The sequence below is a fragment of the Muntiacus reevesi genome, chromosome 16 (assembly GCF_963930625.1).
Source record: "Muntiacus reevesi chromosome 16, mMunRee1.1, whole genome shotgun sequence".
Lineage (NCBI taxonomy): Eukaryota > Metazoa > Chordata > Mammalia > Artiodactyla > Cervidae > Muntiacus > Muntiacus reevesi.
Window position 1 is genome coordinate 47,883,798 of NC_089264.1, and position 14,850 is coordinate 47,898,647.

Below are 14,850 nucleotides of genomic sequence, written 5' to 3' on the forward strand. Positions count from 1 at the left end.
GCCAAGAACCCGAGGCAGGAGAAAGCTTAGCATATTAGAGAAGTGGAAGAAGATTTAGTGTAGCCAGAGCCTGAACAAAACTGAAATTGGAGAAAACAGGGAAAGTAAGGAATCGAGCACAATTGATGGAGATATCTAGCAGACAATCCAGGAGACAGAGCCTGAACTTCCTTCAGTGCCACCTTTTTTGGCTTCTCCCTGTTCCCTCGCTTGCTTCTCCTATTGTTGTTATTGTTGTTCAGTCACTAACTCATGTCTAAGCTATAGTCCCTCATGCTCCACTGTTCATGGGCTTTCCTAGGCAAGAGTACTGGAGTAGGTTGCCATTTCTTTCTCCAGGGAATCTTCCTGACCCAGGGATCAAACCTGGGCCTCCTGAATCATAGGCAGGTTCTTTACCACTAAGCCACTTTTTCTTCTAAATATCTCCCTAATAAACCATTTATACATGAATCCTTGGCTCAAAGTAAGATTTGGGGAGACTAACAAGTCAAACTCTGAGCCCTCTGCCTAAAAAAATATAGACAACAGTGATGCAGTATTGTTTTTGAGGTATCACTATTAAGTGCCAGAAAACATTACCTGATGAATAAATCATAGACTTCTTAATGTGAAGTCCATTGTAAGCTGGCTAAAAGACACAGTCATTCAGTTTTACAACTGAGAGATGCACCGATGAAATCATCTAATGCAAGCGTCTCGTTTTACCAATAAACTGAGGCTTAAGCAATGTGGGAATTCCTATCAAGAGTTGTCAAAAAGGTCACATTTTATGACCCTCTAATCTCATTTTAACAGAATATAGCCTAAGTAAGTAGTCATAAACTCAATGATTTATGTATAGAGATTTCCATCTGACTATTATATATAATAGTAAAAAAAAATTGGAAGCAATCTAAATGTCCAAAATATGAGACAGGAAAAATACAATACAGAATATATGTTGGCATATTTATTCATATAATAAAAATAGGGCTCTAAAAGAATGTTTGAGAGATGTGAAAAGGCTCACAAGTTTAAGTGGAAGGAAAGGGTATAAACAGGCACATTCATTAGAAGGAAAGGATGGAAGGAATATATCAAAATATTAATAGCAGTTATCTCTGGGTAGGTGATTTATATTTTCTTTTTATACCATTATTCATTTTCAAAATTTGCCAGAATAAACATATATTACTTTTATCAGCATTTATTATTTTTTTTTAAACAGGAATATAAATTTATTCTTATAGACTTGAAATGACATTTTCCAAAGGTTGAACATATCACTGCAGGGCTGAAGATCCAAGAATCTTGATTCTTAGTCTTGAAAATATATTATCATTATTATTCTTTTTTAATGCATCAGAGAAGTTCGAAAGTGAATTATTTGCTTCACTGATGTTTAGTAACTTCGTTTTGGAAAAGGAATAGTTCTTTTCTTCTCTAAATCATAGTTTCAAGAGCCTATGTTACTTAAGTAAGTATATATGCGTTGCTTCTTAGAGATGGACAAGGAGTAAGACTGTGGTTGTCTCTGTCAAAGTGTTTTTCAGAGACATTCTCTGGGAAGGAGGTAGATATGTTAAAACACAGGTCAGGAAAGTGTCAGTTGCTCATTCGTGTCTGAATCTTTGCGATCCCATGGACTGTAGCCTGCCAGGCTCCTCTGTCCATGGAACTCTCTAGACAAGAAAACTGGAGTAGGTTGCCATGCCCTTCCCCAGGGGATCATTCTGACCCAGGGATCGAACCTGGGTCTCCTGCATTATAGGCAGATTCTTTACCATCTGAGTCATCAGGGAAGCAGAGATCAAGAAGCTAATGATAAGAAATTAAATATTTTTGATTTATGTATTACAATCCTTTCAACCAAGTTTTCACCTAACATTTATGAATCTCAAAGTACAAATGAGAGCATACTAGCATATGTCTTAATATTTAAAAGTTATTAAATCAAGACAATAAGTTTCACACCTTGACTTATACACCTTCATACTTGATAAATATTTTGAAACATTGGATAGCTCATGATTTTGTTGTATAGAGCATGCCATCTTTGTTCCATAATTGCAAAACATTTTAATTTATAGATTTATAAGTAGTGTTTAAGTGACCTAGCCAGTTAATCATTTCATTTTAAAATTATCTTCTGAAAAAAAAAATGTAAATAAAATAAAACTATCTTCTGATTTTCTGTTTGTAGACTCACTTAATTTCAGTGTTTGCCCACTTACAAACTTTATCAAGTAAATTTTGGCACAAATATCATAAAATAATAGGAAAACGATCATATTTTCATCATAAAATGTTCATTAAAGTTTCGTCAAGAAGATCAAGGCATGCTGCCTCTTTTAACAAAATGGGATGGTCAGGGCAAAATACCACATGATGTTTTTCCTGTTGAATGAATACATAAAAGAATTACATGTTTTGTTTTTGTTTTTATAACTATTTTCACACGTCAATTGTTGAGTTTGAAAAAAAATCATGCAGGTTATCATTGTTGAAAGGGATGTAGTCTGAAATTTCACTTAAACAATCGATTTCACCATCCTTAGAGTCTAGAGCCAGTAATGCCTTTAGTACTCACTTTAAGATTAAGCTAATTACTGTAAAATGTCTTCTACTGCTAATTGTACTATTCTTTGACTTTAAGAACAGAAAATATCAAATTGTGAATTTTGCGTTCAAAGAAAGTTGAGAAACAGACCATAAATATGTGAGGCTTCCAATCTTTTTTTATGGTTTCTTGAAATCAGTTGCAATACTTTAGCCTGCAACAACACAAAAAAATGTTGAGTTGGTGATAATTTGTTTCATTATTGTGTGATTCCACTAAGAAACAGCATCATTCTACTTTCTTATTGTATTATAAGTCTATGTTAACACAACAGGGAGTAATTTATGACTAATGATTAAATAATAACAATAATGATTAACAGTTTAAATAGCAAATAAGACAATAAATAGAAAAATGGTTCAACATATAGAAATAATATCACTAATATCCCATAATGTATCAGGTTTATACAGGGTATAATGAATCCTTATGGTAATTGCAAGGTAGATTTAATTTAATTTTATTCTCTTAAAAATAAGTGATCATTATTCTTTCAAAGACCTGTAGAAAAAAGTAAAGTTCATGTAATTTCTATTTTTACAAAGAGTTAGAGCTCATCAAAAAATAAAAATGGGATCAATAAATCTTAATATTATGGAGGGTTCATAGAGACATGATTTCAACTGATGTGCAGCTGCAGAATAAGATATAGAGACTTTGCTGGAAAACATAATATGAGAGTTGGTGTCTGTAACTAATGACTCAAAACTGAATCTGACTTACACTGATGAATAAGAACTTTTTAAAAAAATTTTAAAAACTGTCTAACTTCCTTGAGCATTTTGAACTTGTCATATGTATTTTTAAATCACATGTTTAAAGAGTTTGAAATTATGCAATTTCTAGAATTTGTCAATAATGACATTTCAAATAAAATGTTACATCATTCTTAAAAATGGAACCCTAATTTGATTCCTTTTCTCTCCTCTCAGAAATATAAAAAAATTATCCTTAAAATTTAGCAGTGTTACCTCTCTATCTTCTTTATTAAAAGGCTTTTCCTTCCATTTCCCACACATATTTAATATTAACTTTGTGTTTAAAAATCTTTTATTAATGTTCTTTTTCTGCTTCCCTGCAGGATATATATAATTAAATTTATTTTAATAGTAGTTACCATTTTCTCCAAGTGTTATTTTATTTCCTTCTGCATAGAATAAAATCTAAAGAAGTTACTATTAGTAATAAATTGATTAAAATAGCAAATATATATTTTCACAAACAAAAAATACAATTAAAATTTTGTTGTGATGATTTTCATAATGATATGGATGGGTTTGGGGTTTATGTTATCTTGATTAAAGTTACAGTGAAATATTTTTGGTGGGAAAAAAAAGTTTGAATTCAAACACTTTTCAAAATATATCCTGTAAGCATTTCCATTTATTTGGAGCAAAAGAAATAATATCACTAAGAGTGATAGTTTATATATCACTAAATATCACTAAAAGAGAAGAGTGATACTTTATAAGCAGCCTTGATGTAATTAGAGCTGTGCCTTCTACGGCTGATTTAATAAAGTGTTTGATGTTAGCTCTGATACCAGTCATTTTCTACAGAGAAACTAATATTTGCTTGTGGCTCGACTTATATTTTTTATATGTGGAACTACAATAAACCAAAGTTTACAGCATGAATATTGCACAGTGGATACTGGCAGATCTGTCTTAAACTTACATTGCTATATTAATGGGCCAGAAAGTATTACCTGAAAAATGGACGATAAGCTGTTAACTTTACATACATCCCTATTTTTGAATGATTTGTATTTTCATATCCATTTCTACATTATAATATTTAATGATATGTTCTTTAATATGTTATTAATTCCTTTATAAATTTTATTTAAAGAGAAATCAGTTATTCTTATTAAAAGTACAGATTTTTAAAATGTTGATCAATATGATTATCTTTGTGATTTCTAGTGAAGAGAGAAACAGAAAATTCAGCTATCAGCTATGTCTAAAATGATTTATAATAGCAATGTTTTTTTTTAATCTACTAAGATTGCTGGTAAATTTATTTTATTAGAACTTACTTTCTTTAAAGTATTGCATTTTCATTTAAAATGAAAACTTTTTAATGTGATATTAAAATTTTGAAATAGAACACATTCTTAAATTTGACATGATATTCAACTTTATTTTTTTGAAATGTAAACATGTCTAAACCTTTCCATATTTCTTTCTATTATTGAGTATATACATTGATGTGAAATTTCAGAATTAAATACAATTTTATACTTTTTAACATATTATTTATTAGCCAAATCTACTATTATAGCTTACTAGACAGAATAAGGACTCTATGTCTTGGAACATGTGAATATGTCACCGACATAACAAAGAGACTTCACAGATGTGATTAAGGTTATCGATCTTAAAATGGCAAAATTACTCTGGATTATCCTTGTGAGCCCATTTTAATTCCATGAGTAACTAGAAAGCAGTAAACTTTGCCTGTTGTGGTCAGACATTGATGCAACAGCAGAAAATGAATTAGAGAGAGGTGATGTGGGAGCCACTGGACCTATACTCTTGCTAGCTTTGAAGATAAAGACAGAAGGCTGAAATTCAAGAAATGCAGGCAGAAATGCATTCTACCTAAACCTTGATTGTTATCCTCTTAGACTATGTCCCATTCCTGACTCCAGAATTTTAAGATAGTATATACGTGCTGCTTTAAGCCACTAAATTTGTGGTAATTTGTTACAACAATAATAGAAAAGTGACACATTCACTGTTTTGGTTCAATGATATAAGACATTTATTTCATCTGTTATCCATTAAAATCTGTTATCCCTCCCCCAGCAAAGTATACAAGAGCAGCAATACTTCTTTTTTGTGGACACGTCTTTCATTGACCAGGGTCACATTTCTTTGTCCTCAATAATTTCCTTATGAATTTTCTAATCTTCTTACTAATAGCAATATAGAGTCCTTCGACCAAAAAACGTTATCGATATCTTAATAGCATGTATTTGGTAGCAATACAATTCCATTCGCAATGATATCAGCAACAGAAATCAACAACTTATTATTTCAATATCTGAGAGAAATCAAATCAAGGTATGTGTTAGAAAGTAAAATATGCTTGTAGGTTATTCTAAATTCTTTACATTTATGGTGAAGCTTTGCAAACATGTTTCTAAATCAAATTTCACTTAATAGAAGCAATTGTGAAAACACAGACTAAAACTTTAACATTTTAGAGACTTAGTCCTCTTTAATGCTTTTTTTACTCAGAATTATCATCACTTATTTTCCATAAAATCTCAAAAGTAATACAATAATCTAAATATAATGATCTCATCAAAGATGAAAGATGTTTAACAATTATAGCTTTGTATTTTTATATATTTCTGTGCAAAAAATCCACCCCCAAATTTAGAAACTGAAATGGTCACCACTTATTATTTAATCTGTGGGTCAGAAATATGGGTATCACTTGGTGGGGGACCTCTGTGGGGTTCACGGTCTCCTATGGGGTTGTTGGCAGGGTGTTACCCAGGGCTGCAGTGTTATCTCAGGACGTGATGAGGTGAAGCATCTGCTGTCAGGCAGATGTTGCTTGCAGGGTTCAGTTCCTCCTGGACTATTAAACTAAGATCTCAGCTCTTCCCCATCACGCAAAAGCCTCAGAATAGGGTTCTTTACAACATGGTACCTTCTCCCAGTGAGAGCAATCCAAAGAGAGAAAGCATGACAGCGTCAAAAATGGAAGTCATGATTTTTGTGATCTAAACTTCAATGCCTTGTCCCACCACAGCTCTGTATCCTCTTCTTTTGATGCAAATCACTGAATCTAGCTTATATTCAAAGAGGAGGTTAAATAAAAACATGGATGCTATGAGGTAGGAACCACTGGATGCTATCTTAAAGGCTGCCTACCACACGAGCTGTTTAGAGTCAATGCTCTTGTTAATTATTTTTAATGAAAAAAGATATTCCTATTCAAAGGGTATATAGTCAGTTTCCTTCATTGTTTTATGAGGAATGAGAAAATTTAGCAGTTGATAGGGGAAGTCAATGTACATGGCAAATATAGAAATGCGTTCTTATTCAAAACCATACATGATGATGGGGATTACAGTAAAGTACTTTCAAAAGTGAACTATTCCTGAAGTAAAGTTCATGTGTCATACAGTGAATTAAACTTAGCCTGCCTATTAGTTTCCTGGGACTGCCATAAGAAAATATCATAAACTGGGTGACAGAAACAATAGAAATATATTGTCTCACAATTCTGAAAACTAGAAGTCTGAAATCTAGGTGTCAGCAGAGATAGCTCCTTCGGAGATCAGCCTTGGGTGTTCATTGGAAGGACTAATGCTGAAGCTGAAACTCCAATACTTTGGCCACCTCATGCAAAGAGTTGACTCATTGGAAAAGACCCTGATGCTGGTAGAGATTGGGGGCAGGAAGAGGAGGGGACGACAGAGGATGAGATGGCTGGATGGCATCACCGACTTGATGGGCATGAGTTTGAGTAAACTCCGGGGGTTGGTGATGGACAGGGAGGCCTGGAGTGCTGCGATTCATGGGGTCACAAAGAGTCGGACACAACTGAGTGACTGAACTGAACTGAACTGAAGGACTGTGAGAGAGAATGGGTTTCAGCTCTTTCTCCTAGCTTTCGGTGGCCTCAGGCTCTCCTTGACTTGTAGATGGCATTCTCTCTCTGATTGCTCCCATCATCTTCCCTCATATGTTTGTCTCTGTTTTCCCTTTTAGAACGACACCTGTTATACTGGATTACAGCCCATCCTATGATCCCACTTTAATTTGACTTACTTCTGTAAAAAATTATCTCCAAATGGGGTCACATTCTGAGGTCCTGTGGATTGGGACATCAACATAACTTCGTGGGGGAGACAAAGATAACATCCTGTGTTACATATTTTTCTTATTATCTTTCCTAAACCAGGAAGTAAATATGTTTCAAGCAGATATGTCATGCTTCACACTGTTCTATGTGGGGACCCCAGATGGTCAAACTCTGTATTCTGTGACCGCTGCAGAGAAACAAAATCTGGGGGGAAAATGGTGAAAGATGGCAATTTCTTGCAGAAATGCTAGAAAACCAAACTCTTGGTTCAGGAATTAGCACACAAGTCTGCTCATTACCTCTGACTCAAGGAATGGTTTGTGGTTACTGCAGTTTTGCTAAAATCCAGTAGGTTGTGCTATAAAGGTGATGACGAATAAGGATGGCTGAGTTATAATCAAGAGAATAAAAAAGTTGTGATGGTGTTCTTTTTTATATAATAGCACCAAAACTGACTCTTCTTACAGGAAGCATGCTAGATTTGTTATTTTTTTAATTATCTTGCTTTAATATAATGCTGCCACAGTGTCTTTATCAGGGAAATAACCATTTCTACTTCCATTGTAAAAATATGAAATGCAATATGGCAGTTACCTGATAGGGGAAAGTTATTATGCTTCTCTGTGGCACACCCAAGTAAAATCTAGATTTGTCTTTTAGAAATATTATAGGACTGTTTCAGAGTTTTCTTTTGTTGCAATGGTTACTCTTTGAAGGTAGATGATTTATTTTGTTTCTACAGTGAAACTGAACTGTGTATCAGTAGAATTGTTGGGTCATGCAGTGGCTGTATGTTTCACATTTTGAGAAACTGCCAGGTTATTTTCCAAAGTAGCAGGAAATGTATGAGGATGTCTAAATTTTCTACTTCCTCATAAATGCATTTTATTTCATATCTTTTTTTTTTAATTTTAGTCATCCTAGTGGGTGTAAATTATCACTTTATAATTTTGATTTGCATTCCAGTAATGACTAATAATGCTAAGCATATTTTCATGTATACATTGGCTGTCTGGATAACTTGTTTGGGGAAATGTCCATTTAGGTCATTTTCCCAATCTTTAATGGGTTTCCCAGGTGGTTCAATGGTAAAGAATCTGCCTGTAATGCAGGAGACACAGGTTCGATCCTTGGGTCAGGCAGTTCCCCCAGAGAAGGAAATGGCAACCCACTTCAATATTCTTGCCTGAAAAATGCTATGGACCCAGGATCCTGGTGGGCTGCAATCCATAGGTTTGCAAAAGAGTCAGAGGCTACTTGGAGACTTAATAGCAACAACCCATTCTTTAACGGGGTCAATTGTCTTTTTATTATTGAGTTGTAATGTATTGGGGATACTAGAAACTGTATGTCTTAGTACTAGATAAGTGAATGTATGATTTGCAAATATGTTATCTTCATTCACTGGGCTTCCCTGATTGCTCAGCTGGTAAAGAATCCACCTGCAAAGTGTGAGACCTGGGTTCCATTCTCTGGGTTGGGAAGATCTCCTGGAGAAGGGAAAGGTTACCCAGTTGAAAGCGAAAGTTGCTCAGTCCTGTCCAGCTTTGCGACTGCATGGACTATACAGTCCATGGAATTCTCCAGACCAAAATACTGTACTTCTTCAGGGTATCTTCCCAACTCAGAGATTGAACCCAGGTCCTCTGCATTTCAGGTGGATTCTTTATCAGCTGAACCAGAAGTGAAGCCCAAAAATACTGGAATAGGTAGCCTATGCTTTCTCCAGTGGATCTTCCCAACCTAGGAATCAAACCGGGGTCTCCTGCATTGCAAGCGGGTTCTTTACCAGCTGAGCCACAAGTATTCTGGCCTGGAGAATTCCATGGACTGAGTAGTCCATGAGGTTGCAAAGAGTTGGGCACAAATGAGCACCTTTGACTTTTATCCTTATACACTACTGCACTGTTTTCATTATGCTAGCTCTACAGTAAGTTCTGAACTCAGGAAATATATTTTATCTTTGTTTTTTTAAACAAATTTTTTTTTTCAAAATTGCTTCAACTATTCTGAGTTCCTTATATTTCTACATGATTTAGAATATCAACTTCTCAATTTCTAAAACAAAAACCAAAACAAACAAACAAAAAAAAACCCCTGTAATTTTGATAGGGGTAAAGTCTTCCAGCTGATGACTACAGGATGTGATTTCATCTATTTAGATCTTCTGTAATTTCTTTCAATATTTTCTTGTAGTGCTTAATGCATAAGTCATGTACCTTTTTTGATGCTATTGTAAATGGAATTTAAAAATATTTCACTTGGGATTGTTTATTCCTAGTGTATATAAATTAAGCTGAGTTTTGAGTCCTCTTAGCAAATAGCTGACTGGTGACTTAGACATATTTTAGAAACATTGAATGCTTACAAGTAGCTTAAAACTCAATCATTCATGTTTCGTAATTAACTGGAGAGAAAACTATTATCCTGCATTACTATTATCCCATATAAGAGATGCATTATAAAATTTCCTAGTGACATTGAAATATATATTTTTATATTTTTGTGTAATTTAGACAATGACCCTAATAACTGATCGATAGCAACATTAAAATAGGTATGCCTAATAGATCTGTGCTGCTCCTCTGTTGTTTGAAAAACCTTTTTATCCTTGGACTTTGACAATCCACAGCAAGACCAAGTGTTGACTTTCTCCTTCCTGCGTCTGTGTTTTAGCAATCTGTGTCCTGAAACTATACTTCAAAGAAGCTCTGTTTATTCTACTTGGACTCTGATATCCATGCTGGCTTTCTCCCCACCTAGATGCCCTTTTCGTTTAACTCAAGCTATGCCGCCCTTACTTGAGCACTCCCACTCCAAATAAATAATTTACTCACAATCCTGCTCACACTCAGACTCTGGTGTCTTGTACTCAGGGTCCCTGTTGTTCAATTCTGATATCCAACACCAGGCATCTCTCCTAAATGACTGCATTCCTCACACTGCCTGGGCTCTAACACCTGGCACTGGGCCATCCTGCCTCTTCTTTCACCATCAACCCCAGTGCAGACACCTGACGTGGTTGGTACCATTGAATAATAAATGCTAATCCATAGACTATCATCTCCTATTCTCTCCTTCTCTCTCTCTCTGTACACTGAATATTAAAGAAAACAGAAAAATAGCTAACTTTATAAGAGGAGTTAGAGAATCTGGAATCAAGGAATATTATTCACTTTTCAAGTTAGAGTGAAACTAGATGAATAAAGAGGAAGTCATATGTGATCTTAAGAATAGTAAGTGCCTTAACACTGTACAAAAGTTTCAAATAATCTCAGTTAGATGTGAAAGGCATATATATCTTATCTAAACCATTATTGGGCATACAATTTCCCTGAGAATATTCCCAGAAAATAGTTGTACAGATTTTTTTGGAACAATTCTAGGTGTGAAAATTTACTATTACAGCATTCACTTGTAGAATCTAATTTAATATTCTGTAATTAAAAATAAGCTGTAAACTTTATAACAATTATTCAGGTATTTATTCCTTCTTTGTGTCCTTCATTCTTCAACAAAATATTTTTTTGAGGAGTTATTAAGTGAAAACGATCCTTCCATAATGGTTTAAAACTAGACAAAAATTACTGTTTCACAGAACTGACATTTGAATTAGGTAGAAAAACAAGATTAATAATGAAAATATAAGATATATTGGCTAGTTATAATTTCTTTGGAGGAGAATAAAGCAATGAAAAGACATATGGAGTGTCAGCAAGCACTGGTGGTAATCCAGGTCAGTTTTTTTTTTCTTTTAATAGTGTAGCGGGCTGAGTAATCATCCACTTAGATATTAAGTCTTAATCAATAGGATTTGTAAACGTTAGACTTTGTAAATATGATCAAAGATCTTGAGATAGCAAGATTATTCTGGATTAGATTTAAATGAATTTAAAATAACCAAGTAAAAGGAAGAAGAAAGGAATGTGAAGTTGAGACAGAGAAAATTTTGAATATTGGAGGTTTGTGGCCACAAACCAAAGAATGTTGGCAGCTACCAGAAGGTTGAAAAAGCAAGGCTTGGATTCCCCCTAGATACTCCAGCAGGAATGTAACCTTGCCAAACCTTGATTTTGGTCCAGTGACACTATGGATTTTGGGGCCTCCAGAATTGTGAGGGAACACATTTTTATTGTTTTAATCCATCTAGTTTGTGGTAATTTGTTACAGCAATTACAGGAAACTAATGCTAATGGCATCTGGGAAAGGACTCTGAGGAGATATTTGGGTAAAGATATAATGATATGAAGGGTTGAGGGATAGAAAGATCAGAAGTTGGAGTTAAGGGCAGGTTGTGCAAGATTTTTTCAAAGACTTTAAATTTTACTCCTTAATTTGAATTTATATTCACAGGGAAGTGACATTTGAGCTGAGTCTTGAAAAAACAGTTTAAAATATTATAGGGAGAGGGAATAATATATGCAGAAAGTTGAAAGCATGAAAAATTTAAGAATACTCTAGGATATTAAAAAATTTAGTACCTTTCTGCATGAACCTATCAATTAGAAAGAGTTAAAACCAAAATATGTCCTTTGGTATATGGTAATGTTAAGCCATAAAACATGTATACAGCAGTTCCTTTTCTAACTTGTAAGTCTACTACTTGCATGGAAGAAGAGTGATCTATAACCTGTACCCTGATGATTAAGTGATGTTCTTAAAAAAGTAAGGGCTCTTCTTGGCAGGAAAACTAGAAGTTATTTCATCTGATTAGGAATCATACTGCCGCTGACATCTTACCACATGTTCAACTGCACTGTGATTCATTTCCATGAGGTACCCGACAATATATATATATATTAGCAGCAGTTAAGAAGTTTTAAATTTAAAGTTCATAATAGTTCAATATAAAGCCAAACATACACCTGTCTATCTGTTTATCCATCTATTTATCTGTGCATGTGTGCATGCTAAGTCACTTCAGTTGTGTCCAACTCTTTGTGACTCTATAGACCATAGCCCACCAGGCTCCTCTCCACGGGAATCTCTAGGCAAGAATACTGGAGAGGGTTGCCATGCCCTCCTCCAGGGGATCTTCACAACCCAGGGACTGAACCCACATCTCCTGAGTCTCCTACATTGGCAGGCAGGTTCTTTAGCATTAGTGCCACCTGAGAGTACCCTGGCTATCTATCATCTACCTATGTTTATCATCTATCTAGTCATTATTGTATTTCACTCTCAGTGAATAAATCAAAGTTGAATTTTGATGTTATTCATTTACTTTTTATGTTTTATATATATATATATTCATTTTTGAGTTCCTTGTGAATGATATATATATGAAGATAATTTTTACAATTATTTACAAGAGCTTACTATATGCCAAGCATGCTTCTGATAACATCTTATCTATTATCTCATTTAATCTCTAGAGCAATAAACACTATCTCCATTTCACAGATAATGAAAGTATATTTTGCTTTCAAAATGGAAGCAGAAGATTTAGTATATTTATAACATTATTTGAAATGTATAAACTATTAGCTTGTAGTAACATAGAGTAAAAGATCACAGGGCTAAAATAAACTCACAAGCTAGTTCTTATGAAGTAATAGTAGAATGTCAAATGTTCAAAACGCAAGTGTAAGTCAAGAAGATGGAATTATACTAAATACTAGCATTATGTAAGCCTAGAACAAGATGGACTGATTGTCCAATTCAAAGTTATAAGCACAAAGTAAGATCATATAGGCAGAGGCAAATAAGCCACTAAGACATTAAGACTCAGTGACTATATATAGGCAATGCAACTGATATTCCATTCAACTGCAACTTGTTGATGCAAAATCTCCTTTCAATTGGTGGAAAATACTTCTGAGATTCTAGATACTTTCCTGGCATGAGCATTGTGGGTAAGAAAGGTAAACATACAAACGGAATAAGTGTTAATACAGTAAGGACAAAACTCTGTCTCCTTCAAAGTGTAAAGTGTTTGATATAATCACCAAATGGCTGCCTATTTTTCTCAAGAGAAAAAATTAATTATGGAGGGCTTTGTGTTAATCTCTGTTACTGAAATCTGTAACTTCCAGGAGTTAAAAAAAAAATCAGCCCTTGTTATTGGGTTTACAGCATTTGCACGTGTGCTTGCTAAATCACTTCAGTTGGGTCTGACTCTTTGTGGTCCCATGGACTGCAGCCTACCAGGCTCCCTTGTCCATGGGATTTTCCAGGCAAGAAAACTAGAGTGGGTTGCCATGCCCTCCTCCAGGGGATTTTTCCCGACCCAGGGATCGAATCTGTGTTTCCTGCATTTCAAGTGGATTCTTTACTGCTGAGCCACTAGGGAAGCTCCTTATTTCATACACATGAATGCAAAAATTCATTTTCATGAATCCATTGTGCCAGCACAGAATGACTATCTCACGTTACTGCTCATCCTCTACACATTAGACAATAAGTACACAAATTAAGCAGTGACCACTGTAATCTATCACCAAATACTTTGAAATCATCAACAAATGTGCTTGTGATGCTTCAGTTGTCTATTCTTGACTGGCACCAAACTTTACCCCAGGATAGCCTGTAAACTGGGCCCAAGTTCTTTCCTCTGCCATTTGGTTGAAGGGATCCCTTACATCCACTAGCTGTAGGTATGCATTGAAGAAGAGTCTTCAGGATAGTAGAAATGGTTGACAAGTTATCTTTTTTTTTTTTTTTTACTGTTTATTTAATGTACTTTTCCCTTCTATACTTGTTTCAACCTAATCCCAAATAAATAATTTTACTGTGGTGCTGTGAATCTCCACTGTGTCCACTTAACCATAGATTTTGTGGATTTCATAATTCCCAGATCATCATGGGCTCTTTCAATCTCATGGCCACTTGGTGTTCTAAAAGCAGCCCCTTTACAGCTCTGAGACCTTAGAGTTAGATCCTGCTATGATTTTCTTTATAGCCAACATCTGACAGTGATTATATTCTTAAAATTTGCACATCCGCAAGAGTAGTATTTCATACTTTGCCTAAGTTGGCAGTATGATGACCTTCAGATCATGTCAGTCGGTCAGTAGTGTCCGACGCTTTGTGACACCATGAACCGCAGCCTGACGGGCCTACCTGTCCATCACCAGCTCCTGGAGTTCACCTAAACTCATGTTCACTGAGTCAGTGATGCCATCCAACCATGTCATCCTCTGTCTTTCCCCTTCTCCTCCTGCCCTCAATCTTTCCCAGCATCAGCGTCTTTTCCAATGAATCAGCTCTTCACATCAGGTGGCCAAAGTATTGGAGTTTCAGCTTCAGTATCAGTACTTCCAGTGAAAATCCAGGACTGATCTCCTTTAGGATGGACTGGTTGGATCTTCTTGCAGTCCAAGGGACTCTCAAGAGTTTTCTCCAACACCACAGTTCAAAAGCATCAATTCTTCGGTGCTCAGCTTTCTTTATAGTCCAACTCTCACAGCCATACATGACTG